We start from the raw sequence: 9,922 nt of genomic DNA on the forward strand, positions 1-9,922 counted from the left end.
GATCCCTCCTCAGTTGCTCTTCCTGAGGTTTCTACCGTTTTTTTTTTCCCTGTTAAAGGGGTTTTTTTGGGGAGTTTTTCCTTATCCGCTGCGAGGGTCATAAGGACAGAGGGATGTCGTATGCTGTAAAGCCCTGTGAGGCAAATTGTGATTTGTGATATTGGGCTTTATAAATAAAATTGATTGAATTGAATTGATTGAATGTCACAGTGATCTTGACCACAAACCACTAAAATCTAATCAGTTCATCGTTGAGTCAAAGTGAACGTTTATGCCACATTTGAAGAAATTCCCTCAAGCTATTCTTGAGATATCACGTTTACAAGAATGAGACAAGGTCACAGTGACCTTGACCTTTGACCACCAAAAACTAATCAGTTCATTGTTGAGTCAAAGTGGACATTTATGCTAAATTTTAAGAAATTCCCTTGAGGCAATCTTGAGATATCCAGTTCACAATAACGGACAGACGGATGCATGGACAACCCAAAAACATAATGCCTCCAGCCACAGCTGTCGCCAGCATGGAAGCATAAACTCACTCCATTAAAAGAAAAGGTCTTGCAGTCAAAGCAGCAGCAAATTATATTTAAGTATTCAAAGACAAAGTAGTAATGCAGCTCTTTTTTACTGTGCACTGTAACAATCTGCATGCAAATCAGAAGCGTATAATACATAAAGTGCCATATTTATACAAAACAACACATAAATCACACTGAACTAGCGGTGCACCAAAACAATGTCACTGACACATGCCATTACAGCATAGAAGAAGCCAAGCACACAGACAGACTGGGGTTTGCAAAGTAATAACAAAAGAGAGCAACTGATTTTAAATGATCCACCTCTTTAAATGAGAACTAAATGACAAGTGGATGGTATTTAACATAAGACCATACACACACAAGGCATTTTTCTCAATAGGACATTACACTCCTTCTCTGTGACTAAAGATTTAAATCCCTTTTTAAGGGTAAAGGAAAGTATGAATTCAAGGAAAAGTACAACCATATAAAGGTCAATTCAGTGTTGACTTCTAGTCTTACCTCAGCGTCTTACATGTGATCCTATGAGGCTGGGTAAAAGCCTAGCTGCTCCCATGCAGGCTGACTGTCAGCCCGAGCGTCTCTCTGCTGCTCTGCGTTTCTGAGCCCACCTGTCGCTTCCTCCTCAACACAGTGTCAGGAAGAAAACTGAGTCACCCTGAGACACAGCTCGAACCCTGCCTCCACTGTTTGTCTCCACTATTGTTTTCAATTCGAGTGTGACTGTGTGTAGATCAGACAACATGTGTATGTGTATGCGTATGTGTATGTGTCTGTGTGTGCGTTGGTATGTGCAGAGGCTGGTTTGGGTGTGTATAAATAGCACACTGGGGAGGGACAGAGGCTCGCAGAGCAGCTGACTCAACACATTCTAGTTTGGGTGAGTGCTCATCACAAAGAGCAGTATGGCCGGTGCTATTCAAAACACCGCAAGACTGTCCAACCAACACACATGGCAGCATACAACTGCCAGCCTTCACTGTCACCGTAACATTCAGGCCATCTAGGCGATACAACAATCAAAGGCTTTAACATTCACTGAAATTCAAGTTATCTAAGGCTCTACTGCATACCCCTTAAACAGCAATGCAAATAAACTTCACTGGACAAAATATCATCTAAAAACCTTTGAAATGGTCAGGTCTATTGGATATCACTGAAAAATAGGCACTTGGAAACACATGTGTGCTGTGCAGTGTCGCTCTGGTGTTTGAGCGCACCTGCCACGCGCCCTTCATTGAGGACAATGAATTTGAGGGTGCAAAAAATGTGGCACATGTACAGCCCCTTCAAGTGTTAAAGGAAAAATATTTTCTTTGTTAAAACTGCAACAGTTGTTTTTTTGGCAACTTGCAGGCAGCAGAACTCCACAACAAGCTAAAGACACACACAGCCCTGACCACAGACTGTAAAAAATAATGGATGTAGCAATTGTGACGTCACCCATTGATTTTTGGACTCCCGTTTTGAAGCCTCAAGTTAAAGCCGTCACAATCTTGTTTTTTTGGAGCCAGGATTGGTCATATTTGGATGAGATTCTGGAGCTGTGGAAAAGTGAGGGGTGGATCTGACTGAGATCCCGAGGACACTATGAGCAGACAGCCTGCCACTCAGAGCTAACTGACCCTAATTATGTATAACTTTAAGCCTTAATAAAAAAATTCACCCTGCACATTTGTCATGAATTGTGAAATTAGTTATAGAGACCAAAACTATTGGGTTTTTTTTTTTACCAGGCTGTGAACATGTTTATTTCTGCTGTAAAGTTTGGTATTTTAAGATGGGATTCTATGGGGACTGACTGGCTTCTGGAGTGAGCCTCAGAGGACATTCAAAGAACTGCAGTTTTTGGCACTTCTGTGTTGGCTACATTTTTCAGCCCCAGAGGCTGCTGCTCGGCCCTGACATGTTATCACCTTGTGAAGTTGTTCTAATATGTTAGGAAACACCTTCCCATTTAGACTAAGGCTGCCCCCTTAACACTGAGGATTCAAAGATGCAGCCTCATGTTGTCAGTCAAACTATACACTATGTGTCATTGTTGCCAGAAAAACATGTCAGGCTCTAAACTTTATGGAACACACAAAATCCCATTTTCAACCTCTTTGACATTTCAACCTCTCTCCAGTGTTTCTTCCTTAGACCCTAAAAGTTTGAGCTGCCCTGCAACAAACCACTGGGTCAAGACTGACATTCAGTAGAATATATTCCATCAAATACTACCTGTGTTCATCACTGTCTTTCTCCCGTCTTAGTATATGCGCTGAGCAGTCTAAATCATTGTATACCATGGCCACTGAAAATTCTGGATTATGATTAGAGGATGTGGATTAATTTATAATTAATCGACAGTTTAGCATGATGTTTATGATGTGCTTGCAACTAAACTGCAGGTAAAGCCAGTAACCATGTGGCTAAGCTAAAGATCTTGGAGCTAGTGTTATTTGTGTAACCACCAACAACTGACAAGAAGGTTAAATAGCTTCTAAATAGGGACCAAATCAACTGAGAGTAGGAGGAGAGAGGACTTAAAGAGACAGGTCACCCCAAATCAAAAACACATATTCTTCCTCCTATCTGTAGGGCTGTTTATTAAACAAGATTGTTTTGGTGTGAGTTGCTGAGTGTTGGACATATCAGCCATAGAGATGTCTGCCTTCTCTCCACTATAATGGAACTAGAGGGCACTCAGCTTGAGAGAATTGACTTGAAAAACTCAACAGCAATGTGTCTCTTCAGAAACCATGACCTGGTTATTCAAGATAATTCACAGACCTTGGTGTAAGCAGTTTCATGTGTGAACTATTTTCTTTCTACTGAACCACACCTGCCAACCGTCCTCCTTGGCTAAGCTATAACTTTAGCTAGCTCAGTGGTGCTAAGTGAGCTAGCAGTAGATATAATTAATGTATAAATTAATATATATTTGTAAGTTAATTACTGCAAGTAAGTGGGATAATATTCTCCAAGTTGTACATTCCATGATTGCACTGGGTGATGCTGCTTGTCAGGTATTATCCCTTACTTAATCCCTCACATTAGGAAATAGTCTGAGTTCAAACCAGTTTGGCTGGTTGGTAGCATGTAGTAATTAGAGACTCAGGGCATATCAGCAACACCCACACCCACTATCATGTAAATAGTAAAGTGGAATCATTTACCAGTCAGGTTTCTGATAAATGATGTCATTATGGTGGTTATTAATTACAGAGGAACTACACCCATTTTCAAAATTCATACAAAATTCATATGGTCTAAGATAGGCCAAAAATATTATATAAAATGAACAGCTTTCTCCCAAATCCAAAAATTAGAGTGGTAAAATTCAAATGTGTGATGATATGTGAGTATAAAATCTGGAGCTGCTCCACAGACAATGAATTGAGAAAATACGTTCTAGATTAGAGATTAGATAAAAGCACCCAGGAGAATGTTCTGAGTATATTAGTATATTTTCTGTTTAGCAACTATAACACTACGATGGAATAAAGCTCAATTGGGCATAAAAAGTGAAAACAAACATTCTGTGGGTTCACAAAATCAGTCTCTCGCTGCTCTGGATTTGGTCAATATTAATGTATGATGTGCTTGGATTACCAAGCAGCATGTGGGGGGCAGTAGCTCAATCCATAGGGACTTGGGTTGGGAACCGGAGGGTCGCCTGTTCGAGTCCCCGTCCAGACCAAAATATGGAGCGTGGACTGGTGGCTGGAGAGGTGCCAGTCACCCCCTGGGCACTGCCGAAGTGCCCCTGAGCAAGGCACCGAACCCCCCAACCGCTCGGAGCGCCTGCAGCCCACCCTGACATCTCTCCACTTAGTGCATGTATAGGTCCAGTTTGTGCATGCGTGTGTTCGGACCTGTGTGTACTTGACAACAGAGTGAAAAATTGTATTTCCCCTCGGGGATTAATAAAGTATATAAAATTTAATTAAAATTAAATGTCTAAGCATCACCACCAACACCACTGTGGTGATGCTTGCTGCTTTAACAAAATTGTGGGGAAAAAAAAAAAAAAAAGCTCATCACAGTTTCCCAAAACTCAAGGCGATGCCTTCAAATGTCTTGCCTTGTGCATCCAACATTCCAAGTTTCAAAGATGTTGGTTTTACAATTGTAACAGACAAAGAAAACTACAAAACATTCACATTTAAAAAGCTGAAGCTTGACATAAAAATTTGGCATTTTCTTCTTTAAAATACTGAATCATAGGATGCCTGAAACTTAGCACTGCAGTCTGGAAATATGGATAATTACTGTATGATATAGCAGCTACAATGTAAGAAAAGCAGTAAAGGAGGCAAAAGGGGACTATGTGAAAAGAGTGGAGCTACAGTTCCATAAGGCCGATCCCAAAAACATGTGCCAAGTCATGACAGATTTAAGGATGTACCGATCATATCTCAATTATCGGTATTGAGATTGATCAAGGTATTTTTAACTGATTGGGATCAGCTATATTGAGCTCTATAGAGTCTGATCTGATCCTGTATTTCACATCAGCTGTCACGCAGGTATTTTTACTGGTAAAGCTTTTAATGCACACAACAAGTGCAGCTGACAGCTGCAGTGCAACTTTCCATCTCTCCTCCACTCTGCACCTTGCCTGCCAAGAAACACTACACACCATAAATGACAGCAAACAGCAGTATGAGACTGTTTATTAATGTTATTAATCGAAGTTATGGGCACACATTTTACCTCAGTGTGGGAATCTCTTGCATTTTACTGTCGCCTCTGGTATTTCACCGCAGGTGGTGGAGAGACACACACACCATGCCACTGCAAGTAAAACAAAAACCCTGCAAGCAAAAAGCCAATCAGATTAATTTATCATGTATTCTGCTTAAAGGACACATAGACAACAAAATAAAAACTCAGCTAACCATGGATTAATAGTACAGTCCGCAAGGCTCTTAAATCACATACAGAAGCATATAAAATAGGGCTCAATGAAGGGGATATGTCACAATATAAAATTGAATCTTACAAACTGAGGACTGTTGTCAAAGCTGCTAAAAGGCAGTATAAGGATAAGACTGAGGCACTATGTAATGATCGCAACAGCAGGAATGTGTGGAAAGGTCTGAGAACTATAACAGATTATAAAGGACGAGATAACACCATGTCTATGTTCTTTGCACGCTTTGAGACTTAGGCTCCTCTGCAAACACTGATGCAAGCAGTATCGCCTGGCCAGGCGGATATTGCTTCTCCTCTGTGTCAGAGCATGAGGTGAGAAGGGTCCTAAAACAAGTGAACAGCAGAAAGGCAGCAGGCCCTGATGGTATCCCTGGGCGACTTTTAAAGTCCTGTGCAGAACTTGCTCCAGTGCTTACCTCAATCTTTTCAATGTCTCTGGCCCATTCAGTTGTCCCTGCATGTTTCAAAAGGTCCATTATCATCCCAGTTCCCAAGAAGACCAACCCTTCATGTCTTAATGACTACCGTCCTGTTGCGTTGACATCAATAGTAATGAAGTGCTTTGAGAGACTAATTAAAAACTGCATCTGCTCCTCTTTGCCTAGCTCCTTCGACCCTCTCCAATTCGCCTAACACCCATACAGAGGTACAGATGACGCCATCCCTTACATACTGCACTCCACCCTCTCACATCTTGACTCTGGAAAAGGGAACTATGCCCGCCTGCTGTTCATAGATTCCAGCTCGGCATTTAACATGATCATCCCCCTCACACTAACCACCAAGTTTAGGGAACTGGGGTTAAGCTCCCCCTTCTGTGCTGGGGTCACAGCTTCCTGACTGATAGGCTGCAGGTGGTCAGGATGAAAGATCACATCTCCAGCTCCACAACTCTGAACATTGGTGCCTCCCAGGGGTGTGTACTGAGCCAGCTCCTCTATTCTTTCTACACCCATGACTGTACAGCTCTAATTCCATTGGGAAGTTTGCTGATGACACAGTGGTTGTTGGCTTAATTTCCAATAACAACGAAGCCGCCTACTTGGATGAGGTGGATAGGCTGTCTTTGTGGTGCAGAACCAACAACTGAGACCTGAATGTCACCAAAACCAAACAAATGGTAATAGACTTCAGTAGAGGAAAGCACATGGACAGCTACACCCCACTCAAGATCAATGGGGCATCCGTGGAAAGGGTTGACAGCTTGAAATACCTTGGCATTCACATCTCGACTGACTTAAAGCCCCTACAAGGAACTTTCATTTTGAGTTGATTTTGGCAACCCTGTGGACAAAAGCGGTAGTGTTTTGCCGGAATGAAGCCTACATTTCCCATGAGCTCCCATATTGTCATAAAGACGCTTACCTGGCTCGCGCATGTGTTTGTTTTGGGGATGAATTAAACAACAAGACAGGAAAACTTTGCCCCCGCTCCTATCGGGGATCCCAGCTCACCTCTGTCGCGCCCCAGCTCCACCTCTCCGGTGTAAGCGCTACTGCCGCCGGGGGAAAACGCAGCGGTCGGCTGGTAAGGCTGAAAGACTGTTTGGCGAGCACTTCCACGGCTTCTTGGACTGAGTATGGAGCAGTGCCTCGCCTCTTTATTTCTCGGTACTCGCTGGACCCTGTCGACACCTGGCTGGTACCTGTCGTCGGCACGGATGAGGTGTTCCAACCCTGTGGCCCCTGCTCTCCTCGTCCCCGCTGGCGCGGGGTGAATCTACGCAACCTGCGGCCTCTGCGTGTGGCTCCCCGGACAGCTAACGCCGTGGACCTGCCGGCTCCTGCCAGGATTGGGCTGGTAAATGCTAGATCGCTAGCGAACAAAACGTTTATCCTGAAGGATTTCCTGACTCCCCGAGGATTGGATTTTCTCTGTGTGACTGAGACCTGGCTGACTGTTGGTGAGTCCAGTGCTTTCACAGAACTTTTACCCAATGATTGCTGCTATTTTAACTCCCCGCAGACGTCGGGTCAAGGAGGAGGAATAGCGACTATTTATAAGAGTCACTAAATGTAAGCAGCTAGGTAAGATGACGTGTGCCGTAAATCACTTCGTCCTGGAAGCGACCTGGGGCGGACCCGGAGACAGTTTCCTAAAGGTATGGATATACACTATATAGAAATAGCTTATCTTCACACCGATGGTCTCATTTGCTGTTGTAGGTCACGCACAGACATCAGCAGAAACAAGAGACTTTTGCATATGCAGTTAAAAGTTCCTTGTAGCGGCTTTAACATGATCAGCATACGCCAATAGCCTGGTGAAGAAGGCAAGACAACGCCTTTACCATCTCAGGCGGCTGAGGAAATTTAACATCTCCTCAGCATTGCGTACCACCTTCTATACGGCAGCTGTTGAATCTGTTTTGTCCTACAGCATCACAGCCTGGTATGGGAGTTGTAGTTCAAGGGACACATTTGCACGTGGACTTTACAGACAATACAATTCATTCCAGATAACCTATTTTTAGTAATCTGACACTTTTTTAAAGGAATAGAATGTTCTATGTTTTTATGTTCTACATTTGTTTTTAGTAAAATTGTCTTATTTATTCTGTTTTTAAGCACAGTTGGAGATGTTACATTTTTACATTTCACTGCTGTTGTACCAGTACAATTTGCATGTGATGAATAAACTACCTGAACTTGAACTAACTCAGACAGAGGCTGCACCGAAGCAACGCACAAACACTGGAATCCTCTTCTCTCCTTCTAAAGGGAGAGAGAAATTCCCTTGATGCAGCGTCAAGGCCAAAAAACTCAAAGAGAGGGTTCTTGTCATGCAGGGTCAAATTTGTAATATTGGGGACTAGAGGAATAGATTTAGGTGCTTTAATGTTCAAAAAACACATTATTTGTCTTATACTGCCCATTGCTGGAGCACCTCTGTCTGAAACACTGTCTTACCTAGCAAGTATTCAGTTGTTTATAGTCCTTGTTGTTGTTGTTTGACTATTAAAAAAGCATGAAGTATAACATTATCACACAAATTTGTGTTTCATCTTTTTATTAAACTTAAGGTCAACTCATTAATACCAATTTTACTTTTTTTGTTATTTATAGTCACATTTACCTAATTCATATGAAATTAAACCTATTTTTTGAGTTTAAAAAAAAATGAAGTTCTGAATTATTTCAACTACAATAAAAATCAAAGGCAAATGAGTTGATGGATTATCAGGGACTGGTATATGTCAGACTTCCATCAGGAATTTTTTTTTTTTGACCCTTTCATTTTTAAAAAAAAAAAATTGGTAGCAAATACTAACACTCATTGTCCTTCAGGGTCAAATTTGACCCCAACTGGTTTGACTGTTAAACAAGCACAAAACATAACATTCACACAAATTTGTGTTTCATCTTTTTAGTCAACTTCAGACCAACTCATTAAAACCAATTTTTAACTTTAACTTTTTTTGGAATTTATGGTCACATTTACTTAATTTATATGACATTATACCTCATTTTTGAGAAGAAAAAAAAAAAACAGAAATTCTGAATCATTTCAAATATAGTAAAGATCAGAGGCAAATAAGTTGATGGATTATTACAGGCTGTGGCATATGTCAAAGTTCTCTCAAAAAATCTCCAAGCTTCAAGCTCCAAAACTAACTTCATAATGAAATGAAAAATACATGAAAAATACAGAACAGTCCAACAAGTGTGTGTGTGTGTTCGGGGGGTACGCCTAAAATCGATACAGATCTCTTTTGTTTTCGAGACATTCAGTTGTAAGAAGGCTTCATTACACCAAGACAAAAAGTCATCAATAACTGGACCGTGGCCGTCCTCATCATCACCAAGCAGGCTGACGACAACCGAGTCGTCAGTGTACTTAATTATGAATCTGTTGTTATAACTTTTATGACACTCGGTGATGTAAAGAATGTACAAGAAGGCAGATAAGACACAGCCCTGAGGCGAGCCAGTAGAGGACAGAATGCTGGACAGTATCCCATTTACTCACCATTCACTCACACACCATTCAGAAAATCAAGAATCCAGCCCGCCCAAACATAGATGCAAATCAAAGGTAACCAATCCACCTTATTTTTCACAGAAACACGGAGGCAAATCAGAACGCAGCCAGCTTCCGTTTTTTTTTGCGACACTTCCGGTCCAGCACTCTTGACCACTGTGTAAATGGGAATCGCCTTGTTGTTTACCTTGTTGAGTTTAGCTATATATATATATATATGTATATATATATATATATCACATTTTTTCACGTCACTATATCACGGTTTAGACTAATCTGATGTTTGTAAAGTCTAAAAACACAATGACTGAACAAACATTACTATTTCTGTGTGTGTAATTAATAACATGGTTATCGTAGATTAGCTGGGCTAACCGTTAGCTGTTAGCCGTTAGCCGTTAGCGGTGTCTGTAATAACTCAATAAACGGTCCGTGAAAAAAATATTTTTTCCAGCGGATGTCTTAGTTACAAC

At 41.5% G+C, this 9,922-nt stretch overlaps 1 protein-coding gene across 7 annotated transcripts in view; it reads right to left on the reverse strand.

Annotated features, from left to right (window-relative positions):
* The window catches only part of LOC126397166 (kinase suppressor of Ras 1-like), a 110,662-nt gene that overhangs the window by 60,396 nt on the left and 40,344 nt on the right, over window positions 1–9,922 (reverse strand). The window contains exon 1 of one of the 7 annotated variants that reach the window (XM_050055782.1): window positions 1,047–1,322. The exons of the other annotated variants lie outside the window; for them this stretch is intronic. The gene's annotated coding sequence lies outside the window, so the exon portion shown is untranslated. Of the gene's footprint in view, window positions 1–1,046; window positions 1,323–9,922 lie in introns of those variants that run through there. 7 annotated transcript variants of the gene reach the window in all.

This window comes from Epinephelus moara, chromosome 2, assembly GCF_006386435.1.
Source record: "Epinephelus moara isolate mb chromosome 2, YSFRI_EMoa_1.0, whole genome shotgun sequence".
Lineage (NCBI taxonomy): Eukaryota > Metazoa > Chordata > Actinopteri > Perciformes > Serranidae > Epinephelus > Epinephelus moara.